Below are 27,220 nucleotides of genomic sequence, written 5' to 3'. Positions count from 1 at the left end.
TCAGTGAGCGTGCTGGTTTACCAGCTCTGGGAGAGGACAGATTGTCCCAGTGTTTATAGACAGCTCTTCCACGACAATGAAACGTCGGGTGACCCGAGCCTCGCGAGCATTCTTTAAAAGGAAAAAAAAAAAAAGACATTTTATTTAATTTTTTTTTAAGGATTTTATTTATTTGACAGATCACAAGTAGGCAGAGAGGCAGGCAGAGAGAGAGGAGGAAGCAGGCTCTCCGCTGAGCAGAGAGCCCGATGTGGGGCTCCATCCCAGGACCCTGCCAAAGGGATCAGACGGGGTGCCTGTGGGGCTCTGTCGGTTACAGAGGTTTTAATCCACTGAGCCATCCAGGCGCCCCTAAAAACACATTTTAAATCTCAGTAACTGCAAACGCAGAATCTGTTAGATGCTCCCTAGCACTCCATCCGACAATATTCATCTGAGTAAGTAAACCAACCGACAGTCTGGGTGAGTTTCAAGTTCAAAGTTTTATACCCTGTTACTTTGAGACAACGGTGCTTTCTTTTCTCATGTTTCCCAGTTCACCCAGTCCGTGAGATGACCACACACATACACACAGACGTTATTTAGGTGCTCTGAGAATGCCGAAGCACAAACAAACCCCCACACCCAGAATGACTGAGCCCAAGGGAAACTTCTGGGGGAGATAGGCACATTTTAGGTCACAACGAGGCCATGATACCTGGATTATCCACTGGTCAAAATGTATGGCCAGGATTTGTTCACTCCAACATCTACCAAATTTGCCTAAAACAGAGCTACAGTGACGATGGCAATCATCACAGATGGGGAGGGACTGTGACAGAGGCTCTGATGACACAAGAAGGGCACGAAGCTTCTTGTACTACTGTATTTCCTTTGAATATGCCCAAGATTTCCCATGATAAAAAGTTGAACAGACAGACCCTGTTCTCCTTCACCTACCAAACAGCAGACAAAAATCCTTCCTAACCATCAGGTCAAGTAAAACTGAACCATGACCTCATCCAGACACGCGTGAGGCAGTGACAGAGGCTACTTCAGAAGACACAGAACCTTCCTGCACCCCCCTGATGGCAGGTCACTAGTAATAAGCCACCCACCCTGGGAAATTTGTAGATGCTTCAGGGGTGCAAGGCTGGAAAAATACTGAGATCCTTGGGTAGAGCTGGCACCATCTTCCTACGCAAAGGTTTCTTGCCTCTACGCTTCTAACAAGGGACATGCCAGGACCCACGGCTGTGACACTGAGAGCACGTGGAATGCACACCTCCGAGTGGGCTTGACCACCTTCATGCCACTCGTGACTCAGACCCGAATGCCATGGGTTTGCTGGGGGTCACAGGGGAGGACGTGAAGAGAGGCGAGCCTCCCCTACCTTTCCAAAGTGAAGTATTTTTATTACGATTTAAAAAATACTCAATGGAGGAATCTTAGGACATGGGAAAGTACAAAAATTTTTTAACAGATTAGGTAGTTACAAGACCCATTGACAGTGGCTGTCCTTTTATAAGAGTTTATACTCTGTTCAAATCAGGATTTTACTGCCATAGTGTCAGAACCTGAGTTAAAAAAATTATTTTAATAATTACTGAAAACATGATTTCGGTGGAGATACACTACTCTGCTGTGGATACACCACAGAGTAACTATGGCACCAGCGCTGGGTGAAGGCGGTTTCCCTTCTCTTGTTTTTTTACATCACACCGTGACCACGTCGGACTCTCTTCAGCAGACAGCGCCCCGGACGCAGGTATAAGCGCTAGCGTGGTCCGGCGTCACTACCGCAGACTGGGGAGGACACCCGCTCCCCGACGCGCATGCTGCCCTCCTCTTCCAGGAAGCTGCCCACGCTACCTTCCCCCAAAGCTGCCGTAAGTAATTAGGTTGACGAGGAGGTGATTATAGGCAGACCCGCCTCTCCAACACGGAGCAGGAGCGCCCTCGCTTCACACCCACGAGTGGTCCACAGGTGAGTTTTCATGACAAATTACCATTTCATACATAATTCAGTGGGTTAGCAAGCACAGAAGAACTGTGTAATTTTCTTCAAAAGAGTTGTACCTTTTGGTCTTCGGTCTCCTGTTCCTGCAGCAGGCGCTCCAGGTCGGCCAAGTCATTGTGCTGAAACCACTTGATGTCACTCCGTGAGGCCTGCAGTCCTTTCTGAATGGCAAAGCAGGCAGCTCTGTCTCTGCAGGAAAGAGAGACCACCAGACTGGGGTTTGCAAAGCTCTTGTCAACATTCTCGCCCGCGCTCCGGGGCCGCTCACCGCGCACTCGCTAACGCGCAGGTCAGCAGGACCCTCTGGCGGCGCACACGGCCCCGTGTGCCTCACCGTGCGCGTCCTTCTCACAGAGCGACCGTGCTCACCCTGGTGGAGCTCCCCCTGCCTCGTTTCGCCCTCTCAGAAGGCAGCGTGCGCGTCTGCTCACCCACAGCAATTTCTTCTTTCTGAGACACACACAACGCTAGTGACCTCACCCTAAGCGGCATCTCAGATGGGACCGGCGCAGACTATGCCCTTATTCTGCCATGAGAAGTGATACCAACTGTGGCCTCTGGTTGTGGCGGCTGAAACTCCAGTAAGAGCTTCTAAACCAAGTTAGGGAGGGAGGGTGTCTCTGACATTAAGCTGCATTATTTTAAAGTATTTGCAAGGCTTCTGCCGTGAAGATGGAATAGTCCTATTTTCCCTGTTTTTCTAAGTACAAGCCCAAACCCCGGAGACTACACATAGAACAAACATAAGAAGACTCTGAGAAGTGCAGAAAAATGACAGGCTGGCTGGCGACCTATGGCACGCCCTCTCAGCTGATGAAGCTGACCCACTCCAAGTGCCCAGGGGCGCAGGCACAAAAGCTCACAGAACCTGCCCTCTGTGGCCCAAGGGACAAGAAAGGGGCAACCCAGCAAGCAGAAATGACTCCACTGTAGCCAAACCAGAGAAAAACCTGGGCTCATCCCCCCACACCAGCGAGGGCTGGAGGGGCCCAGATTCCGACTGCTGCAAAGCTAGGAGGCGCGCCAACAGCCGCCCTGGTAGCCTCCGAGAAGGGAGCCAGGACTGGACCCCGTGATCCAGTAACAAGGGCCCTCCCCGTGGCCTCCATGAAGACCAGCGTGGAGAGCCCCATCTCCGCTCCCCGCAGGGAGGGACAGCCTCCTCTTCCTGGCTTGGGCTGTGCCAGAGGAGGCTTAGGGGAGAGCAGGACTCTCATTAACACCGATGGAAATGAAAACAACCCCACCCGGGTGTCAGTGGAGGCGGAAGGGAGACCCCGGCCTTGTACCTCCACCTGGCAGTCATGAGGCAGTAGTGAATGCCCCTCACCCCTAATGGAAGAGTGACAGAGAAAGTAGACTAAAACCCAAGGTTTAAATAAAGCATAAACTCTGAGAGCAGAATGTGAAAATGTCCTGATTTCGAGTATCACTTGTCATACCAAGAATCAAAAGATATCAAACAGAATGAAAGAAAATAATCAACAAATACCAATGTTGAGTTGACAGATGTCCGGATTATATGAGAGTCATTTTAGAGCAGTCATGATAAAAATACTTCAGTGGGCACTTATGAACAGGCTTGGGACAAGGGAAAAAGAGCCCCAGGAAAGAAACATGAGACAAAGAATCCCATGGGAAGCTAGAACTGAAAAACACCATGGCCAGAAGAAAAAAAAAAAAAAGACAAAAAGGAAAAGCACAGGGACGGGCTTAGCAGCAGGCCGGGTGGGACGGAGAGAGGAACGGGAGAAGTAGCGGACAGAACAGAAGCTATGCAATGGAAACCAGAGAAAAACACACGACAACGAAAGAGCAGAGTCTCAGGGACCTGCGGAACTACAACGAAAGCTGCCACACTGGCCGCAGCCGGGGACCGGAGGACGGAGAGATAGCGGGGCTGAAAAGTACTCAAAGAAATAAGGATGGAAGGTGCCTCCAGTTTGGTAAGAAGCTGGGCAAAATTCATACAGGTAAACCCAAACAAATGCCAAAATTACAGTAAAGCTTCTGAAAACTAATGATGATAAAGAAATCTTGAAAGCAGCCCTAAAATGACACCTTACATAGAAGAGAAAAATAATTTGAAAGACCAGTTAGAAACCAGGGAGGTTAGGAAAAAGTGGGGTTTTTATATTTACATTTATATTCCAAATGCTTGGAAGAAGAGAACTCGCAAACAAGAATTCTGCAGCGAGCAGAAAGATCCTTTAGGGAGCAGGGGAAACGAAGGCAAATGAAGGAAAACCAAGAGAAGATGACCCCAGCAGTCCTGGGGAAAAGGAATGGCTAAAGGGAGCTTTCCACATAGAAAAAAATAAGTAAAGAAAACGAAAGAATCTTAGATTATCAGAGAGGAAGAGAAAACAGAGTAAGTAAAATTATGAACAAACACACTACGCTTTTCTTACTTTCCCAAGCTTTCTAAATTATTTTGGATGATTTAAGTAAAAATTAGAACACTGTCTGATGTGGTTTTCAAGTATGTGCAGGAAGTACTGAAAACAATTATAAACAAGGAGAGTAGACGAGTGTAAGGAAGGTAAAGGTTTCTCTACCTGAAATGGTAAAATGATGAGACCAGCAGATGGTGGTAAGTTACGTGTATACATAATGTCATATTGAAAGCAATGACTAAAAACAAACAGGACTATGCAATGAGAAACACTCAAAAACACCATGGATAAGTCAAACTAGAATCCCAAAACAAGTTCACTTAACCCCCAGAAAGGCAGGAAAAAGAAAACAGAAAAACAAAAAGGAGATAACAAATATGCAACAAAAAATAAAGTGCTCTCACATGTCCAGTAATTACTTTAAATGTAAATGGCCAAAATACATGATTTAAAGATCAAGACTGGCAGAATGGATCAAACAGGTCCCAACAATATCCTACCTTTGAGAAAATATACCACAAGGTACATAATAATGTGGTAGTGGCTGTATGTGTGATACACACAGAAAATACAGCATGCAGACATTCATCAGGAGAAAGCAGAATACCTACGCTGTTATCTGATGAAGTAGACTCTGGAACAAAGAAAATTACCAGAGACAGAGAAGAACATTATACAGTGATAACCAGGATCAATTATCCAAGAAAATATGCAAACGGCAGAGCTACAAAAGGCTGAGAAGCAAAAACTGAGGTAAGAGAAAGAACACAGACACATCACAACTACCATAACTGCAGAACTACCAGATGGAGAACCAGCAAGGCCAGATCAGACCTCATCATCACTGTGAACTAAGACGATCTAAGTGTCGCTTATGCAACACATCACCGAGCAATGGCCAAATATTCATCTTTAGTGACCAGGCAACATATTCTCACACAGACCACATCGGGAGCCATGACACAAACTGCAACAAATCTAAAATCTCCCAACACTTGGAAAATCAAACACACTTCTAAGTAATTTGCGGGTCAAAGAGAGTCTAAAGAAAAATAAAATGTACCAAACTCAATGAAAATAAAACAGACCAAGGTGTGTGGGACAAGGCTGGAGGAGCACGCAAGTAGCGCACAGCACTAACATATTAGAAAAAAGGAAAAGTCTCAAATCAACAATCAAAATTCCCAACTAAAGAATCTAGAAAAAGAGCAGAAAGAAGCCAAAGAAGAGCAGAAGGCAGGAAACAGTGGCAGAAAGTGACAGAATTGAAAATAAAAACACAACAGAGAACAATCACTGAAACAAACAGCTGGTTCTTTGCAAAGATAAATAAAATTGAACTGTAGCAAAACTAACTAGAAAGAGAGGAGCCAGAATACCAGACAGGAATGAAACGTGTTATCACATTTAGAAGAAAAAGGAAATATTATAAAGAACATAACTTAAGTCTGACAACTGAGAGGAACGAATTCCTTGAAAAACACAAACCATCTTAACTCATCAATATGATGCTGACAATCTGACCAGTAGTAAGGAAATTGAATTCAGAATTAAAATTCTTCCAAAACATAAATCCCTAGGCCTGGTTGGCTTTACTGGAGAAATCTATCAAACCTTTAAGGAATTGACATTAATTTTATACTATTTCTCCAGAAAACACAAGAAGGAATCCCAGGGGATTTTATGGACTCGTCTCCTAATGACAAGACCAAAGTCCAAAAAATGCAAACATCATTAGCTATTAAGGGAATATAAATTAAAATCACAATAAAATCTCTCTATATGCTTATCAGAATGGCTAAAATTAAAAAAAAAATGACAACACCAAATGCTTCTGAGGATGTCGAGAAACTACTTCACTTAAACACTATTTATGGGAATGCAAAATGATACAGCCGCTCTGGAAAATAGGCGACGCCATGAGACCAGCAGCTGCACTCCTTGGCCTACGCCCACAGAAATGAAAACCTAGCTTTCGAGAAAACCTGTGCATAAATGCTCACAGCAGCCTTCTGTGTTCTAGCCCCAGGCGGGAAAGAGCGTAGACATCCTCTGTCGGTAAGTGGTTCAACCAATGGTGCTGCTTCCGGACCATGAAGTGCGACTCAGTAATCACAAGGAACGAATTCGCGATCCACACGACACAGGCAGACCCCCACAGAATTCATGCCGAGGGAAAAAGCGACTCCCAAACACTACTGAGTGCACGGCCGCACTTGTATTAACAATCTTGAAATGACAACATCACAAAAAGGGAGACCGGACGTGGTTGCCAGGGGATAAGGAGTGAGCAGGGCGGGAGGACCACTGGTACGGCAACCAGGGATCCGCGGCGACGGAAACGTTCCGGATTCTGCCTTCATCCGTGTCCACATCCCAGGTATGAAGCAAGCCCTGGGTAGACAGGGCAAAGGGCCCAGCATGGAGCGAGCGCTCCGCCGAGACTCCTGCCAGCAAAGCTCCCCCACCGCTTGCTGAGAGTCAGAAACTAAGCCCTGCGCGTAACTGTCCAGGCCTGACGAATTCATCCGATAATTTACTAAACACCAGCATCGCCTCCAGTGCTCCCATCTTGTAACTCTGGATGGGTCCTGGGTGGCACGTTTAAAGTGATGTGTCAGAGCACGGCAAGTGGGAGCGAGCACAGCCCAGGCCTCCGGGCCGGGACCATAGACAAGGTGACCCTGCACTCGGGCCCCGATGAGGACACACACGAGCTCCATGTGGCTGCATGCCGGCGCTCCAGGCTGCTGGGTGCGGGGGTAGAATGGGCTGCACACCCCCAGTCCCGGCCCCCCGAAGCCGGCGCTGTGGCGTGTGCCTGAGCTTGCCGCGCCGGCAGGAGCCCACGGGGAGAGGCGAGAGGCCTGTGCGGGGCCACGGGAAGCTGGGCTCTGAGCCTTGGCACTTGGCCCCCTCTTCTATGTGCCAGTCTCTGCTCATTTATTGACCGAGCTGGTGTCTTCTGAGCACAACTGAGTGGAGATGCGCTCCCAGGCAATGACTAGTAAGAACCGACGGAGGCGCCACAGAAGCAGAGCCCAGCAAGCATGAGGCAGGATGAGCAGGGGACAGCGGGGCCTTGTGCATGTGTGTGCACACGCGCGTGTGGGAGGCCTGACAAGCAGGGGACTGTGACAGGCAGCGTGCGCACCCGTGTGTGATCATGGGTTCCATGAGAGACCAAAGCCCTCCAGCTGTGAGACTCTCTCCGCATGTGGCAGGGTCTCGGCTTGGTCTGCGAGGTGAGGGAGGGCCCTGCAGAGGCATCACCGTATGGGATGAGCGGCATGAGCCGGCATCAAGGAGGAGGGGGGAGATGATTCTAGGCACAGGGACTGGTGTGTTCAAAGGCCCGAAAGCGAGAGGAAACTAGCGTATAGGGCCAATGAGGCTACAGCATGAGCACCTGAAGGAAAAGGGGACAAAATGAGTCTGGAAAGGTGGTCTGGAACGGAGAAGACTGTAGTAAGGACTTGGATCTTTGTTTCAGGAACGAGGGGAGCGCTTAAGCATGACATCATCAGATGAGCGTTTTTAACAAAGATTATTCTGGCTATGCTGTTAAAAAGGAAAAGAGGAAACAGAAGTAAATCTGAGACCTAAAATTCAAAGTCCCTTAATGATCCACTCAAAGGACAGAGGAGGCTTGGGCTAGAGGGTGGTACCCGCGGTGGGGGCAGCTGGCTGCCCAGCTGGGCCAGCCCAGCCCACTGCTCTCCGCTCTCCCTCTCCACAAAAGTGGAGATGCCACACAGCCAGGGCGCGTGTGCTCGAGCGCGCAGATTTGCTCGTGGCTTCTATGATCCTGGCAAGCTGCAGAGCAAGGTCAGCAGGAAGCAGGACTCGGGGCAGGGCGGTGGGCCACGGAGGGCTCTGCTGAGCGACTGTGTGGGTGGCGACCATGGACCTTCAAAGACACTACGCTGCCATAGAGCTACAGAGGGAAGTAAGTTTGGCTTTCCCGACATCAATAAATAAAACCAATCAATTAAAAAAAATGCTTTCGGCATCCTTCTAGTGATGGTCTCATCAGTGCCGCACCAATTACTTTGTGGAAATTCCTCTTTAAACAGAAAGTCGGTATTACCTAAGGCAGAGAGCCTCTAACAAAGGCATTCCCAAGGAAGATCACCGTCACCTCCAGAGGACCTCTGACGGGCAACACAGGTCAAGTTACTCACACAAACACGATGTCCCCTCTCTTGGGAGTAAGTGATGATCGCACTGGCTATGGTGGCAAACCCGTAGGAGTAGATGATGGCTTCTTCGGTCTTCATGAACTTTGCCAGGCGGTCCTCCAAATCCAAGTGCACATCTACAATAAGATGTTCAGTGGTTGAAAAATCTCATTGTTTTTCTTTAAGTACAGAATAAAGTAAATAATGTAAGCAGTTTAGTTGGTAATACTGTCACTTTACGGCCAAATGAAACCGTCTTTGAATTGTAAATTATATGGGATCTGCTGAGATGACTCTCGGCCAACAGATTCCCCAAGCCTGTGAATGGCATCAGCTACTCCTTCGCCCTACGAGGTATCAGTGGGGCCGCACCGACCCTGGCTCTTGCTTCTTCGCCAGGCCAGCTCGGCCACACAAGGCCCAGCGACTTCACCTGCTTTAACTCCCTCTACCAACCACATGGAGGCTTTACTAATGTGTGACGTAGTATTAAAGCCTTTTCCCATTTAGCAGAACGTACCACAGCAGACACTGAGACAACTGGAAACTGACTGGTAGAAGAGTCCGCGCACCCTGCAGACCACGACACTCCCTCCTCGGAGAGCAGCACCCGTACGCGGCACGCACCTGCTCCGGCTCCACGGCGCTCGCTCTCCGTCCGACTCTCCGCTGAGTGTTCGGGAACTTGAGATGCACAAAGATGCCCAAAGGGAAATGCTGTCGTTTACAAGAGCTACTTGAGAAGAACACGGGTGTAACAGCTGGAGCGGACTGCGCCCGCTAACTGGGGACTGCCCATCACGGTGGCTCACGGCCGCTCACCTTCCCAGGCCCCGGTGCCAGGCTACACACCCCAGCAGGCAGGCCACATGCCCCGGCGGTGGCTAGAATAAACAGAGCACGGACCGGCTCTGAACCTGAAAACTTTGAAGTGGTCCTAAACAAGGCGTTACCCAGAGAGAAGAGGACTTTTAAAAATTCCTCTAGCTCTTTTCACCACAGCAGGACCGACACCCAGACAACAGTCAGAGTTCTGCTGCACTCCCCGTCTAGGATCAGGGAAGCGGACGCCTGAGGCGAGCTCTAGCGTACTTGCTGGGTACGTATGCTCAGTTTTCATGCTCTGCAGGTCTCTTGCCATCGAGCTGGGTTTAGCTCAGGACACCTGCCTGCTGCCGTTGGCCACACGGCGGTGAGTTCCTACCTGCACCCTCCGTTCACGAGCAAGCGCGCTCATCTCCTGTCAGGAATCATGGGGCACCGCGCTGCTTCAGGCGTGCAGGCCACAGGCGGGATCCGGCCCCTCATCTCTTCCTACGGGCTTGGAGTCCTGGAGTTTTCCTGCGCCAGCTGGAAAGGAGAGAGGCAGGGATGCCTCTCAGTTGTGCCCCTCTGTCAGGTGGCACGAACCCAGTCCCCGTCCCTGACCCTGTGCTTACCAGACTACCCAGCTTTACCTGGCAGCCACTGCACGTCTGATTAACAAATGAAGGGAGAACATTACTGGACTTCCCTCATCTAAACACTTTTTAAAACATATTTTTAAAAAGTCCATTCTTTTATCATGACCTGATTGGAATGGGATAAGCAGTTCATTTTCACAATTCCTCCAAGACACGTGTACATGAAAGACCAAACGTGCCTCTTCCTGTAGGCAGTTAAAATGTACACCTATTACGAAAAGCACATGAAGTGCCGTTTGACGTCCATTCCCGAGAGGTCACGGTCACTGCAGGGATGACTTTGACATCAGCTAAGTGTGGGACTTGACAGTAACGAAGTCGATGACTGTGTCCCATGTGATCCAAATGGCGTCACACAGGTGCTTAGGTCTTGAGCATCAGACCTGTGACATCACCAACACAGAGGACACGACCCTGACCCTGACGGCCCACCCTCTGCCACACGCTGCCAGGGAAAGCTTTCGGGGAAAATCGGACGAGAACGAGGGAAGCGGCCACATGCTAGAGAATTGGGCCTCCCCCGCCGACGAGGAGCTCCTGCCTCCTCCTCAGCGTGCTCTCTGCAGGGTGCCTGCAGGCAAGCCCCTGTCACCCCCACTTCTGATCAGAATGAGGCCAAGTCCCCCTCTGCACGGGGCCTCTAAATCAGGACTATCTACCCCAAATCTCCATGATTCAGTTAGCAGACGAGCCCCAGAACTGCTCTCATCCGGTATCTCCATTTCAAAAACAAAATATCTGCTATGGATAAGAACTATGTTTGCTAAATACAAAGAAGACTTTGAATCATTCTGTAGACTCTGCTTTACACGACTCCTTTTTTCACTGATGAGCGATGGTAAAGTCAAACAATCTTGACTTAATTTCAGGGCTTCAGCATTAGTTACGCAGTGGATGAAAACTGCATGCTGGAAATGTTCCCACCCTTGTAACTGCTCTTACATCACTGCCAAAAAGTGGTTAAGAAGCCTTTACAGTAAGTCAATGACTTACCAATTCTTGCGTTTCCCAAAAGTCTAACAAAGACTGGCCTCTTCCTCCTTGTACCTGGAGACACTGGGCTTTAGCTGATGGCAGCCTCGCAGAGCAGGTTTTGGGATAAGCGGGTGTGCAGCACTGCCTGTCTTCTGACGTGTGACAGCTACTCTGAGCAATGACTAAACTCTCAGCCAAGGGAGGAGGAGGCAGCCAGCAGGGAAAGCGCCAGGCCGCGCTCTCCTGTTCCTGATGTTGGTCTTCCATGCAGACGAATTGTTCCACCAGCTGCTCCACGGATCTGCACTGAGTGCAGGCAGAGCACCGCACCCACGGAGTCACAGCCAGGAACACACGCTGCAGGGCAGAGGCCACGGACAGAGGTGTCCAGAAAGCTGTGTGTCCCTCCCAGCACTCACAGCCCTTTCCTGCACGTGCTCCCTAACCAGAACCTAACAGAATGGATTCGAGGCCGGGTACAGGATGTCTGGCACCCACGGCAGGGCCCGGCCACGGCAGTCATCACAGGGGGTTTGAGATTTGGCCCCCTGCCTCACCAGGTGTGGACCAGGGCAGGCCTGACACTGCTGCGTGCCTCTCAGGTCCTCCTTCTGTCAAAGAGGGAACAGTCAGATCTGCCTCAAAGGACTGTTACCAGAACCACAAGTCAATGCCCGCAAAACACTCACAGTAACACCCGGCATGGAAAAACCAATACACCGTTTAAGTGTTTGTACAGGTAAATCAATACTTGTAGGATAAAAGGCTTTCTTTTAAAAGGAAAAAAGCAGTTACACCATTTTCTAATTAAGTGGTCCAAACCCCACGTATTTACGAACCTCATATTCTAGTAATTTTTCCATTTGCCTTCCCTTTTATGTATCTCCTCTTTTATTCTGCTAAGAGGTATTTTGGCTTTCTTGGTTGTCTTCCAAAGGGAAGTCTACAAAACAGTCAACTTCAGAACAGTTTAGAAACCACCAACTACATTTTTTCTCAAGGCTTCTGTATTTTGTGTTACATACTGTTTTCTTTTTAATCCCTGGAGACAAGGACAACTTTTCTTAAAAGTATGAATAATACACTTACGCACTCCTTAGAGCATATAGGGCTGAGTGTTCTCCAAAATATTTCTACGTGCAGCATCTTACATGATTCTTGCCAAAACGTTCTAAGCTGTGTGAACAAGGGCCGTCCCCTCCTGCCTTGCAAAAGCAATCCCGTGACGGTTAGTAGGAAGAAGTGGCAGGTCTAGAAACGTTATCACCAAATGTTCCTCCTAATAAAACATGCAGGCATGACTCAGTTGACTGCTCTGAATTAAAGGAAGAATATATTCTGAAAAATAAACTGAGCGATTTACTTGTTCACTAATGGCTCCTGAACACAATTAAATGCCACCATCCTTCACCACGAAATCCTGCCACTGACTATATTCTGACTTAGTTTAAGAACAAAGAGTCAAGCAGGCACCGTGTATGCAAAGCAGATACTGGGAGACCGGTGATAACCTCCAGCAAAAGAGATCTGAATGCATTCAAGGAAAACCGAGAAGCTGGACAAGACAAAGTGTCCAAGCGCGCAGCCCGAACCCTAGAGGAAAGTCCTCTCTGCGACCTGAGAAATCCTGGTGCTGTTCTCCAACACACGCTCTGATAATAAAATAAGAAGCTGGAAAACTCCTAATCACATGGTCCTGACGAGATGACCAGAGACCTTGAGTGGTTCTATTTGCCAAAGGCTTAGAACATTCAGCCCAAGAAACTAGATGAATTTTAACTCAACTGTCATTTGACTTCTTTTTTCTGTGTTAATCATCTAATGTCATCTAATACGTTACTATGAAATAATAAAAAGGAGAACATTTTACTGAAGAGATTTATTTTCACTAGTGATTTACATTCATTTTGAAAAGCTGAGAAAAGAGCTAAACAAGGAATTCTCTTCATCTTTGAAAGTAGATGCCTGAATGTATTACTCCCGGGGGAAAAAAAGATGACAGTAAAAAAATCACCTTTCGTGGGGGCCCTGGGTGGCTTAGGTGGTTGAGCGTCCAACTTCTGATTTCGGCTTGGGTCATGAACTCAGGGTTGTGAAACCGAGTCCCTCGTCAGGCTCTGCGCTCAGCAAGGAGTCTGCTCAGGACCCCTAAAAACCCAAACCAAATTTAAATTTCAAACTCACTCCAACAGCAAGGTACAGAACACATGCAGGCTATGCTGCCATTTTTGTAAAAATAGAGGGAAAATGTATGTACGGAAGTCGTTTCCATTCGCTGAAAAACGTCCCTGGAGGAATAAGTAAGGAACGACTCATAGTAGTAGCTCCTTAGTAGCTGCCTTTTGTGGGGGCTGGTGGGGGAGGGGTGCTGCGATAATGGTCGGGGAGGAGACAACTTTCACTCTCTGTGAACCTTCCAAAGCTTACATCATGGGCTGAATTATTCAATCAAAAATACTAACTTAAAAACCATGAACTTGGGGCATCTGCGTGGCTCAGTGGTTAAGCCTCTGCTTTCGGCTCAGGTCATGATCCCAGGGTCCTGGGATTGAGCCCCGCATCGGGCTCCCTGCTCAGCGGGAAGCCTGCTTCTTGCTCTCGCACTCCCCCTGCCTGTGCTCCCTCTCTCACTGTCAAAGGAATAAATAAAAATATTAAAAAAAAGAAAGAAACCATGAACTAAAGATCCTGCGTGTGGAAGCCCACGATAGCCACTACTGCACACTCCCGTCTGGGGGAGCCACACACCGAGCTGACTGGGCTATTTTACCGGCTCTGGGAAAACTGGTTTTGAAGAGTTAAAACCTTTCTTTTTCATGACTTGATTCAGCAATAAATCTGCTATTTTCTTAAATTGACTCCCAAGAAGAAGTCAAGGCCACACATGCAAATAAAATCTGCTAGAAAGAAATGCTTTTAAGAAATTAATTTTTTTCGCCCCAGCAAGCAAATCATAGAAATTCTTGTTGATGAGATTACAACTCTTGCCTAGCTCTCTAATACTACTCATCTAGGAAATAATTCCTTACCAGTAACAACAACGCAGACAACCATGTCTGCACTAGAGTAAAGGGGGACTGACCGGTGCTCTGCAAGTCTTTGGTCCTGCCATCAGGGCTGGCATCAGAGTACTTGGCTCCTCGTTATAAGGCTGAAATTCATGAGCTGTGTGACTGTGAGGAAGTTGCGTAACCTCTCTGAACCTTCCACGCTGCTTCTGAAGGACTGGGATGCTGGAACATACGATATTTCAGACCCGTTCCAGCTTAAAATACTGGGACACCTTCTCTGTTGTCTGTTTCCAATACCAATGATCTAACACTAAGCTAGCTATGGAGTATAGAAAGGTTCTCCCTTCAATAAAAACACCTTCACTGTTTCAGACAGACACACACACGCACAGGCTTAGACATGGAAACTTGGACAGAAGAGAAGATGGAAGCCATCTCCTAGACTCTATTTTCCCCACAAGCTGCCGTGTGGATGCCAGAATGTTATGTCCAGTACTATATTCACGTGAATGGTCATTTAACAACATTTTCCCTGAGGACTCGGAGTTGGGGACTTCGTCGTGTTTGGAACCACACTCATCCTCAGACCCAGCTGGTCGCCAGTGACCCTCTTCCTTCCAGAAAGAGCCCCATCACCGATCCTTCGCCAACTCCCACCCCATCTGTCCTGTCTCCCTTCCCGCAGGAGGCGGCTGCCCAGCTGGAGCCATCCCCCAGCCCACTCACAGCAAGGCTCGAGCCAGGGTCTGGGCTCCCAGTGGAAGGTGGGCAGAGCCATGTGCAACACCCTGTGCCTGCCTTGAGGGCTACTGCAGCCGCGCGGCCTGCTCCTCCACGCCGGCCCCCAGCTGCACCCTTGCAGAAAAGCACAGGGATGGTGGGCTCGGCACTGGAGGAAGGGCACCGGGAAGAAGTCGGTTCCTGTACGAATGTGAAGAGCAGGGCCATCTGCGGCAGGACTCATCCCCTTCAACGGGCAAATGCGACAGAAACAAACCGGGTTCCCTCGTGCCATGGTCCTTGGGGCACCTACGAGAGCAGCTTAGGCTCCACCGGGCTGACGAGCTGGTCCTGGGCAGCAGGTCCTTTCCTCCACAAGCACCAGGGCCCCTCCCACGCACAGACTCACCCACTCAACGCCAGTTCATCATGGATCTCTTTTCCGAGTTCTGAAACTAATCTGAGTCCGTTGTTAGATGCGGGTGCGTGGTGTGAAGGAGACAGCCGTACGTACCAAACGTGCCATAGAATCCTCTAGGTCCACAAGTCCCCATGCCGTACTTCTTCAGAGACGCCAAAACTGCCACCTTTGTGGGAGAAATGTCCAGTCTTAATGCTTTATCTCCAGGGCTCACAACCGACGCTCCCTATTCGTTAGCCCCCTCCCAGCGCCCCCGCCGCCAACTATGTTCCTTGCTCTCTTAGAAGCGTGGCGACTCTGATGGGACACAGAGAGCAGATACATGCGAAGATGGAGGGACAGACCTTAAAACGTGGAAAAGCAGTGTTAGTCTCCTCACCCAAACATGGTTGACTCAAGGCCGTTATGATTTTTGGCATTTCTGGGCAGAAGTCTTTCCTCCGAATGGCTCACCGTCCTCCGGGACACAGAGCCATTTCCGAGGCACACCTCCGACTGTGACCTGGGGGCTGGCTCACAGGGCTGGCTCACAGGGCTCCCCAGATGTCGCGGCCGCCAAGCCACACCACACACCCTGACTGCCTCCACTCTGTCAACTCTGGTCACAGCTCTGCCAAGAAAGAGTGACGGCCAGTGGCCAGCAGAGGGAGCCCCTTCCCATGTTCTACTTGGTCTCTTCTGTCCTGCCCAGGTCTGTAGGTAATCGGCAGTTCCGCACAGGACCTACTTACCTTAACACGAGCGTTATCCAACAATCCCAGGAAATTAAAGGAGGCAAAGTTGACACATTTCTTTCCATTCACCATAATGTTGTGGCTGGGGGGCGGGGGGCTGGGGAGAGAGAGGACAGAGGTAGATTTGAGCAGATATTCACATTCCAGGGCACGTGCTGTCACATCACCCTGGGGCCACATGACATAGTACTGATGTCACTCTACCCTGGTTGCACACTGGTCTCCTGGCTCTCCACTCAACCTAACTGATGAACCATTTCAGATTTATTTATTTCTAGAGAGAGTGTGAGTACACACGCGGGAACGGGGGAGAGGCAGAGGGAGAGAGAGAGTCCCCAGCAGACTCGGAGCTGAGCACGGAGCCTAACGCAGAACTTGACCTCATGACCCTAAAACCATGACCCGAACCTTAATCAAGAGGCAGCCCCTTCGCCGACAGAGCCACCAGGTGCCGTCTTCTCATTACTTTTGAAGTGTAAAATTAGCAAGTGGTATTGATGAATCAGCCACTAGTTTTCTTATCAGGCTAACTTGTAGTACTTAAAAAAGTACAACAACAACAACAAAATTTAAAAAATAAATAAATTAATTTAAAAAAAAAAGAACAACAACAAAAAGTGAGCTATAACCCCAACACAGATAAGTGGCAAACCTTTGATTTTAAAACTCATTAAGAAAGAAGTAGTTAAATGAAATGAAGGACCTGGGGAAAAAATGCAAAATAAGACAAAGATGAAGGAAATATAAAAACATCAAAATCAAAAGCAAGAATGGTCAGAAAAGGTAACAAAATAAAATGGAGATCAAAGAGGTAACAAAAGAAAATGTGGAAGAATGTCCTTGTGACGCCGTGGAGTATGGACAAGTCCTCCCACACATACAGAGTGAGACCAAAATGGATGAATTGGAGTCAAAATTAAGAATTTAGTTGGGGAGGGGTGCCTGGGTGGCTCAGTTGGTTGGACGACTGCCTTCATCTCAGGTCATGATCCCGGAGTCCCAGGATCGAGTCCCACATTGGGATCCCAGCTCCATGGGGAGTCTGCTTCTCCCTCTGCCCTTCTCCTCACTCATGCTCTCTCTCACTGTTCCTCTCTCAAATAAATAAATAAAATCTTTTTTTAAAAAAAGGAATTTAGTTGGGGAGCCGGGGGTACTCAGTCAGTTACGCGTCCAACCCTTGGTCTCAGCTCAGGTCTTGGTCTCAGAGTTGTGAGCTCAGGCCCAGTGTTGGGCTCTGCGCTGTGCGTGGAACCTACTTAAAAAGAGAGAGAGGGAGAGACCCTGGTTCGGTGACAACACCGCAGACAAAGCTCACAGATGGGCAACACTTACCGCACGTCACCGAACCGAAGATGCCATCGCTGTTTTTAAAGCAAGGAGAACTGTGCTGATGAAAACGGGGGGACGTTTTCTCGTGATCATACAATTTCTGAGTTCACACCGAACGAGCAGTTCACACACACACTTCTGTCGCACTACATCTGTGCAACGAAGCGGAAAACATAACAGAAATCTGTCAACACATCCCTAACCTCTCCACCAGAGCCCCACTGTTCGCTCTGCACCGTGGGTCACTGACCGCATAGGCGCGCCGACAGGACTCCTCTCTGCGGCCAGGAGCCCCGTGTCGTGCGGGGCACTCCTGCATCATGGCCAAGCTCACCCAACAGCTTAGTGTCTCCCATACTTCAAATTCTGATGCGACTCTCTCCCTGGACTGAACTCATCCTTCCCCCGATGGAGCCACATTTCTAAACGCCAGCCACGACCACCCACAGGCAGGAATCTGGCGGAGGGAGGCTCAAGCCTCGGTCACCGCAGCCTCTGCTCACTGGCCGGGAGGATTCTGGGTCCGTCCCCACCGGCCGCGGGTCTCCCTGCCAGCGGCGCTCACAGCTCTACCGAGGAGCCACGGTAAGCGCGGCCAGGACCGGTTCTCAGGGACAGAGGCGAGGAGGCCCCGCCGACAACAGCTCTCCGGGGCCCTGAGGTTCACCCCAGCTCAGAGATCTGACGATGCGAACGCGTGCTAGACACGGACACACAGAGCACCACGCTGAGAGCAGGCCGCGGAGGGAAGTCTGGGAGGCACACAGGATTCGGGCTTATCAAGATGCGCCGGAGAGCAGCGAGAGCAGGTGGTGACATGAAGAGGCGTTCACTGGACGGGAAAACCCTGGCAGCTCCGAGGCAGATGGCATGATACTCAAAAGGCCCAAATACTCAGAAAAATACAAAATAAAACAATGTTGTCCAGCAGGGCTGTGGGGAACTGGGCCTCCATATCCCAACTCAGGGAAGCCACCAGGTAGGGAAGCCCCATGGAATGAGGCAGGCCTGCGTCCAGACCTACTGCGGGCCCCAGAGACTCACACAGCTGCACAAGGGGCCGGGCATCGCCAGATCTTGTGTGGCAGCGGGGTGGGCGCAGCTGAGGTACCCAACATGAGAAAAGCAGCTAAGGACACAAGGGAGGCGGAAGGAGGGAGCGAGAAGCACCTCCTGCCCTCCCCATCCCGTCTGCGCCGCGCAAGATCTCTTCGTTACCCCTAACGCCAACTAACGGACGTCTGTCTCACTGCTGGTTCGTCTGCCCCAGAAGAGAAGGGAGGCTGGAGGGGCGGCTAGGGGAGAAGCTGGAGGGGGAGCAGCACGGCTCAATGCCAGTCACAAGAAGAACTGGGGAATCCAGGCCCCTCCCAGAGGAAGTAATCTTCGACTACAGCCCCTAACCGGGAGAGAGGGGCACAGCGTCTCCTACAAGAGACGCACCAGCCCTGTGGCTCAGCCAGGGAGAAGCCGTCACCGCCCTGGACTCTTGCTTGCCCCCAACAAACCTTCATTAAACAGCCCCTGCCAACAGCCTCCTCCCTCAGAAAACGGCATTCCGCTCCCTTGTTTGTTGGACTTGCCTACGGTTTCGCCCTACCTTGCTGGTCCCAAGTTGTCATTTTTATTCCCAAATCAACCCATTTTTATTGGTAAAAGTAACTATTTTTAAGGTTAACAATACATGCATAATAAAAATAAAAAGTATCACTTTAGTAATCCAGACATAAAGGACATCAAGCAATGACTGGAAGTTCACTGGAAGTGTCTCAGGGGGCGGCCGAGTGGGGGGCTGGGGGGGGGATGAAAGGGGACCAGGTGTAAAACACCGACCAGAGTGGGACGGAGGACAGGGTCAGCACCTGTGTCCGCAAGGCCCCACGTGGAGAAACTAAGACGGAGCCTCCACCGTGTCAGAAGACGAGCCTCAGGCAGAGCTGAGTGAGAAGTGGGACCGAGCAAGCACAGCCTGCAGGGAAACACGAGCCCGCACGTGCGTGTCACACACGTCTGTCCCTAAAGGCGTGTGGTCAGCGCGCCCTGAGAAGCTGCTCAGGCCAAGTCCCTCGGGAACAGTAAGAAGAAGGACGACTGCTTACAGACGATGACCACCACTCACTCGGTCGGAAGAACTCACTGGAGACAGGGAGTTTGGGACTAAAAGTCTAGGCTCAAGACAACCAACAGTGCAACCCACGCAGACCTGTTCGAGGGCGGCAGAGGGTCAGTCACGCGTCCTCTGGGCTGCGCAGCCCCCGCACGACTGAAAGCTGAAGGTGGCCCCCATCATGCGACAGGGCTGCAGGGTGACTTAACGACGGGGAGCCGGGGCGGGCGGGGCGGGGTACAGCCGCTGTGCGCCCCATCCAGGCGAGCCCTGCCCTGGCTCTTTGGGAGCACAGGGCATGGGGACACGGTCACGGGGCGGTCATCAAAACTGGTGCCTTCTGCGGGCCAGTGATCCCGACCAGTTAGCTACAGTGTCTTCTTCAGGGAAGACCAGAACGAGCCTCCCCTCTTCTGGTCCAGGGCATACGTTAACCTACACAGGGCCCAGACCACAAAGCCCTGGCGAGGCCACTGCATGGGCATGAAACTGGAGGGCCAGAGACGGAGTCAGTGTTGTCAGCGTGCCTACGACACGATGACAAAGAGGAGGGCAAGGCTGATTATATCTGATACCTGAACTGGACCAGCAGCAGAAAGGGAAAAGAAGAAACAAAACTCACAGTTCAACATGCAGGTCAAGAATCCCAAACATGAGCAAAACAAACCAGCAATGTATAAGAACCAATCAAACAGCCTTATTCCAGGAATTTAAGAATTATTTATGAATAGGAAGACCTACCAGTGGCCTCTGGTAAACAGAACAGAATGAACAAAACCCGTCAGCCTGTGGTTCCTTCTAATGAGACATAAGACGCCTCCAAGGTCTAACAATCTGACGCTACCAAGCCCAGGACGCAGGGAGGGACGACTCCTGGCAAACGGACAGGTTGTCTGTGAGAAGTCACAGACCAGAAAGCAAGCTGCACGTGAGCCGGCAGTGAGCGGCTTAGCTGCTGCTCCTGGAAAACGAGCCCCCCCCACCCCCCACCGCCCAGGAACAGCTCCCCGTGAGCAAGAGGGCAGCTGGAAATCTGGGAAGCAGCAGCCACTGGCTCAGATCCCCTCCTACTCTGCAGAAAGACAGACTTCCTCCCTGGAAAAGCCCGAGTGTAACTGTGAGTCCTGCGGACAGCTTCGCCACGGCGCCATGCCAAAAACAGGAATTGGGTACAAATCCACTTCGAGTCCTCCTCCTGGAAACAAAGGAGGAAACCTGCAAAATCTCGGATCAGGGAAGGATTGCAAAACCAACATGGAAGCACAAGCAACAAAAGAACAAAACAGACAACTGGACTTCATCACAATTAGGAACATCTGTGCTTCCAAGCACACTGCAGAGAAGCCACAAACCCACAGAATGGGGTAAACATCTGCATGTCATATTTTTGATAAGGGACTGGTATACAAAATATACAAAGTGCTCTTGTAACTCAACGATAAAAGACAAATAACCCAATTAGAAAATGGGCAAATGATGTCAGTAGGTCATTCTCCAGAACAGACACGTAAACGGCCGATGAGCGCATGCAAAGGTGCTCAGCGTCATTGGTCATCGGGAAATGCAAATCCCAGCCATGGAGGGTGCCACTCCCCACCCAGCAGGGGGGTCACAATGAAAGACAATGTTGGCCAAGACAGGGAGAAATCATAACTCTCATGTGTTGCTGATGGAAATGCAAAGTGGTTCAGCCACTCTGGAAGACAGACTGGTGGTTCCTCAGAGTAAGTTCCCACAAACCTCAACAATTTCATTCTCAGCTGTATATCCAGGCGAAACAAAAATGCATGTCCTCAGAACGAATGTGTACACAGAGCTGCCAGGGTGGCTCCGTCAGTTAAGTGTCTGCCTTTGGCTCAGGTCTTGACCCTGGGTCCAGAAGTGTGGAGTCCCTTCTCTGCCTCCCTCTGCCCCTCCCCCACTCGTGCATGCACTCTCTAATAAAATCTTAAAAAAAAAAAGGTGAAATTAAAAAAAAAGTACACAAATATTCATGGGAGTTTATGCACTCATATAATTTTTCTCTTTTCATATACTACTGTGGAAACAACCCTAATGAACATCAACTGATGAATGTGCCATGTATGATATATTCAGAGTGAAATACTGTATTATTCAGACACAAAACTGACACAAGCTACTGTGACATGGACAAACCTTGGAAATGTGATGCTAAATGAAAGAAATCAGACACAAAGGGCCACATACTGCACGGTTCCTTTAAAGTCCAAAACAGGCAAACACGGAGAAAGTAGGTTAGTAGGTGTCAGGGGAAAGTAGATGGGGAACGGGGGGTGTGGGGGGTGAGTGAGCGTGGGTGTGCAATCTCTTTCTGGGCTGATAAAAATATTCTGGGGGTGCCTGGGTGGCTCAGAGGGTTGGGCCTCTGCCTTCAGCTCAGGTCATGGTCCCAGGGTCCTGGGATCGAGCCCTGCATTGGACACTCTGCTCGGCAGGGAGCCTGCTTCCCCCCTCCCTGCCTGCCTCTCTGCCTACTTGTGATCTCTGTCAAATAAATAAATAAATAAAATCTTTAAAAAAATACTCTGAAATGAGATGGTGGCAATGTTTGCACAACTCTGTGAACATACTAAAACCCACTCAATTTCATGATCTGTGGATTAGGTCAATACGGCTATTACTGAAAGGAAAAACCTCTCCAAGTTAAGTAAATTCATTTACTCTTGTTTAACCCAGTACTGAATGAACAGCACTAGTGCATTCACTGAAAAGTAGCTACATTTTTTTTTTCTAAAGATTTTATTTATTTATTTGACAGACAGAGATCACAAGTAGGCAGAGAGGCAGGCAGAGGGAGAGGAGGAAGCAGGCTCCCCACTGGCAAAGAGCCCGATGCGGGCTTGATCCCAGGACACTGAGACCATGACCTGAGCCAAAGGCAGAGGCTTTAACCCACAGAGCCACCCAGGAGCCCCAAGACAAGCAGTCTTTATGAAGAAAATGACACGGCTTTACTATAGGACATGAAAGACCAGAGTGACACACCAGGCACACGGTGGTTTTCCCACGAATCCACATCAGCGCACTGCCAGTCACAACCCGACCTCATTTGTCGGTCAAACGTGATCAGTTAAACAAGCTCACACCAAGGAACAGAACTGCAAATAGCCACGCAGTTTAGAAGGACAAGGAGGTGAAGGCCTTGCTCTAGTCAAGGCCTATTCTTAAGCTGTGCTATTTAAGTGGAGTTTAAGTGGACATGCCGGCAGAGGAGAAACAAAGCCAGAAGCAGACCTGTTAGAAGGGCATGCACTATACAGAAAAAGGGAAATTTCTACTCAGTAGGTAAACGATGGACAAGTCAATGCATGCCAGGACAGCCGACCACCATACTGACATGGGCACATTCGACCTCGGGGGGCAGGGAAGGTCTTCTTAACCACGGCACTGCTGATGAGTAAGTCCGAGTGCAGAACGCCTAAAAATTCCACATGACCATAGCAATGCACGGAGTGAAGAATGCAAACCCCCTTTCCATCAGCGCAGGAGCGGAAGGACACACTCAGAGAAATATGCTGCATCACATATTCAGACAAAATACTCAATGATTTCATGGTGTCAAGGATACATGTTAAAAGTATAAATAGAGGGACACCTGGGTGGCTCAGTTGGTCAAGTGTCCAACTCTTGATTTTGGCTCCTGATCGTTGGGTCCTGAGTTCAAGTCCCGCACCACGCTGTGTGCTCAGCGTGGAACCTGTTGAGGGTTCTCTGTCTCCCTCTGTCCCTCTCTGTTCCTGGGCACGCTCTCTCTCTCTCCCTCTCTAAAATAAAGAAATGAATCTTTTTTGTCAAAGGTTTAAATGTAAGTTAAAGACATCTGCCAACTTCATGAAAACGGTCGTTCTTTGTGGGTGATAAGAATAAGTGGGAGATGGGAAGGCGTTTCTCAGCTACAACTGGAACGTTTTATTTCCTTCTTAAGGTAGATCTGAAATAAAGATAGCAAAAGGTGAATGCCTATTTATCCTGGATGGTGGGTATACATGGGTTGGGTATTTCCTATAAACTTAAAGTACTTCTTAATTTAAGAAAGCAGACGTGGTAAAGCAAAGACAAGCAACAGAAGAACTAAACACAAAGACAGATCAGACCTTGGAACAATTGGGGAGAGAGGCAGCCCAAGGAATGTCAGTTTCAGAACTCGAACTGTCAGAGTCAAGTGCTGCTGTCCGTGCTGCCTCGCTAAGCAGAAGCATGAGCACAAGACTCACATCTGGCTATGAAGGTAACCCACAACAGATCAAAAATCAGAAACAATGAAGCTGAAAAAAAGCAGGAGCACTGCTTTTCATTTCGAATCTGTCTCACTATTTGAAGTATTACCAGGAAGACATATAATTTCGCAAAACGAGGTTTTTGCTTTTTTAATGGAAGAAAGGTACAAACTGCAATGCTCAAACTAGAGACCGTAAAACTGTCCGTACGTCCTTAGCAGAGTCCTACGTCGGGCACTAAAGTGGTTTCTGAGCTTCCGAGATTTCTCACTGTTGTATTTCTGCTAGAAACACTACATAAACCTCTATATGCTTTGGCAAGTATACCTACAGGAGAGCAAGTACACAACCTTCGAGAAGCAAAGCACTTTACCCTGAAACGATGTTGTAGTTGAGAGCAGGATGGTCTTTCGAGATGGGAGGAATAAGAGGTTCCGACTGCCCTTCTTCAATCAATTCTTCCTTTTCCTATGAGAGAAGGAAACAAAATACAGCAGGTGCTGGTCACCGGACAGTGACTGTTTTGTTCCCACACTTCCATTAAAAGCAACCAGTAAGTTCCTTATCTGTTCCTGAACAGCAGCCCGCAAGGCCACATAACGCACACTGTCCACTTGTGACCCGGGGCCACTAACCCTAACCCTAAAACACGTGCTCCTCACTCCTGATAGGGAAAACCAGCGGTGAAATCGCCACAGAAATGACTGCTCATGTCTGTGTTCCCTGTGCTTTTGTTTTCTTTAAGTTAATAAACTATTTTTGGGAGCCGTTTTAGGTTCATGGCGAATACCGAGGAGAACATAGAGGTACTTCCCAGATGCCCCTGTGCTCCCCCACCACAAACATCCCCACTAGAGTGGTACAGCCATCACATTCAGGGAACCTACAGTGACACGTCATAGTCACCCCACGTCCAAAGTCCTCCTACAGCTTCAGACCAATGTACAGTGACAGGTTCTACCTCTGCAGTAGCAGTGCTATGCAGAACAGTTTCACTGCCCTAAAAATTCTCTGGGCTCTGCCTATGGTGCCCCCGTCCCCTCCTAGCAACCACTGATCTGTTTATGGTCTCCACAGTTCTCCCTGTTCCAGAATGTCATAGAATCATGGAATCATACAGTACGTCCCCCTTTCAGACTGGCTTCCATCGTGTGGTGATACACATGTAAGTTTCCTGTTTGTCCTTTCGTACCTTGACGGCGTGTTTCTTCTTGCACTGAGTAACACTGCATTGTCTGGATGCAACGGAGCTTATCTATCGGCTCACCTACCTGGTCCATTCCAAGGTTTGGTAATTATGAATAAAGCTGCTATGAAATTTTTAAATAATTTGAGTAAATACCAAGGAGCATGATTCTTGGGTTGTATGGTAAGAGTGTCTCTACTTTATGCCCCTCCATAAACATCCATAAATACAGAGTCAAATACAGAGTGGCTGTTATGATTTTGAACAAAATGCTCCGTTACATCGATTAAGAATCAGAGCAGGGGCGCCTCGTGGCTCCGTCGTTAAGCGTCTGCCTTCAGCTCAGGTCATGATCCTGGGGTTCTGGGATGGAGACCCGTGTCTGGCTCTCTGCTGGGCGGGGAGTCCGCTTCTCCCTCTGCCCGTTGCTTCCCCTGCTTGTGCTCTCTCTCCCTCTCTGCCAAATAAATAAAATCCTTAAAAAAAGAATAAGAAAAATAAGTTTTCTCTTACCTTCACTTATTCCTTCTTTGATGCTCTTCCTTTCTTTATGCAGATCTGAGGTTCTGAGCTATTTCATTTTCCTGCTCCCTGAAACACTTCCTTAACATCTCTCATGACGCTGGGTGGCGTGCAGCACGCTCCCTCAGTTCCCATTTGTTTGAGAAAGTCTTTATCTACTCCCCGTTCTCACACATGTAAGTGTCGTTGTTCTGGACATTTGTCTTATTTCCCAGCTTCCTGATCTGTGCTTCGGAGCCTGGTGGTAATCTGGGGAGTGTTTCTGTCACGACAGCCTCAGATTTTGCTGCTGTTCCCTTGTCTCTTTCTCCTCCTGATGTCCCCATGACACGTGTGTCACAGCCCTGTGGATGTCCCTCGGTCCTTGCATGTTCTTATGTATTTTTTCCCGGTCTTTTCTACCTTTGATTTTCAGTTTGGGCATCGCTACAGTCACATTCCCAACTCAGAGACAGATTCTCTCCTTGGTCGTGTCCAGTTGACAATGAGCCCGTCAAAAGCGAGCCCCAGTTCTGTCAAAATGTTTTTGATCTCTGGCTTTTCTTTTTAACCTTTCTTAGAATTTCTACTCTCTGTTGACACTACATACTGTCCTTGCATACTGTGTATTTTTTCTGTTAAAGTCCTTAGTATATTACCAGAGTTGTTTTAAATTCCCCCGTCTGATCCTTCCAACAGCCCTGCCATACATAAGTCTGATTCTGAGGCCTCCCTGTCTCTTCAAACTGTGTGTTCTGCCTTTTCGTAAGGCTTGTGATTTTTTCTAGATAGCCAGGCGTGATGCGCTGGACAGAAGGAACTCCCAGAAACTGGCTTTAGTATGTGGTTGTGAGGTGTGGGGGGAGGGGAGTTGTTCTGTAGCCCTGGGATTAGGTCCCAGGCTGTCAGTGAGCCTGTGTCCCGTGACAATGAACTTCACCAGCTTTTATAATTGCCCATACATTGCCTTTACTGAAATCTTTATTTCTCTATGTGGCTTTGAGTTACTGGTTGACCCTTCACTGCACCTAGCAGGACTCTGCTGACCTTTTTTTGGTAGGGAAGGTCTAGTCACAGCTCCTCCCACTGTTGTTTCTTTCAGAATGTCTTGATTGCTCCCTCACTTACAAAGAACACTTGAACCAGATACGGGATCTTTCTTTCTTCTTTTTTTTTTTTTTTTAAAGATTTTGTTTATTTATTTGACAGAGAGAGAGAGAGACAGTGAGAGAGGGAACACAAGCAGGGGAGTAGGAGAGGGAAAGGTAGAAGCAGGCTTCCTGCAAAGCAGGGAGCCCGATGTGGGGCTCACTCCCAGGGTCCTGGGATATGACCTGAGCTGAAAGCAGACGCTCAACAACTGAGCCACCCAGGTGACCCTGAGATACGGGATTTCTTGGCGGTTTTCCTGTTCTCACGTTGAGTATCAGCCCGCGGTCTCCCGGCCTTCCAGGTTTCTGGTGAGCAATCTGCTTGCAGCCTTACTGGGGACCCCTTGCCCTGTGTTGACTTTGTGTTGGCAGCTCTGGAAGTTTGATTATAATGTGTCTCGTTTGGGGTCTCTCTCAGTTCATCTTACTAGGAAGTTCACTGGGTTTCTTTGATGTTTGTGTGCATGTCGTTCTTCAAATTCTGAATTTTTCAGCCATGATTTCTTCGAGTATTCTCTCTGCCCTTTTCTCTTTTCTCTCCTGTTTCTGAGATTTCTAAGACACGTGTGTCAGTCCTTTTGAAGATGCCAAATTTCTTCTGGGTTCTGCTTGTTTTTCTTTGATCTTTTCTCCTTCGTTTCTCAGCCTTCCTAATGTCCAGTGTAGTCTTCAAGTTCACAGACTCTTTTCCTGCTGGCCTGACACTGTCTCCCAATGCTTCTCCTGTGTTTTCCATCTCAGTTACTGTACTTTGTTTCTTTTTGGTTCCTCTGTGCGTTTTCTGTCTCTGCCTCGATGCTTCCAT

General features: G+C 49.0%; 1 pseudogene; it reads right to left on the bottom strand.

Annotated features, from left to right (window-relative positions):
- LOC132016355 (serine palmitoyltransferase 1-like) lies at nucleotides 1–24,857 on the bottom strand (annotated as a pseudogene).
- Nucleotides 24,858–27,220: the final 2,363 nt, after the last annotated feature.

This window comes from Mustela nigripes, chromosome 4 (genome assembly GCF_022355385.1).
Source record: "Mustela nigripes isolate SB6536 chromosome 4, MUSNIG.SB6536, whole genome shotgun sequence".
NCBI classification, from domain to species: Eukaryota; Metazoa; Chordata; class Mammalia; order Carnivora; family Mustelidae; genus Mustela; species Mustela nigripes.
This window is presented reverse-complemented; position numbering and strand designations above follow the sequence as displayed.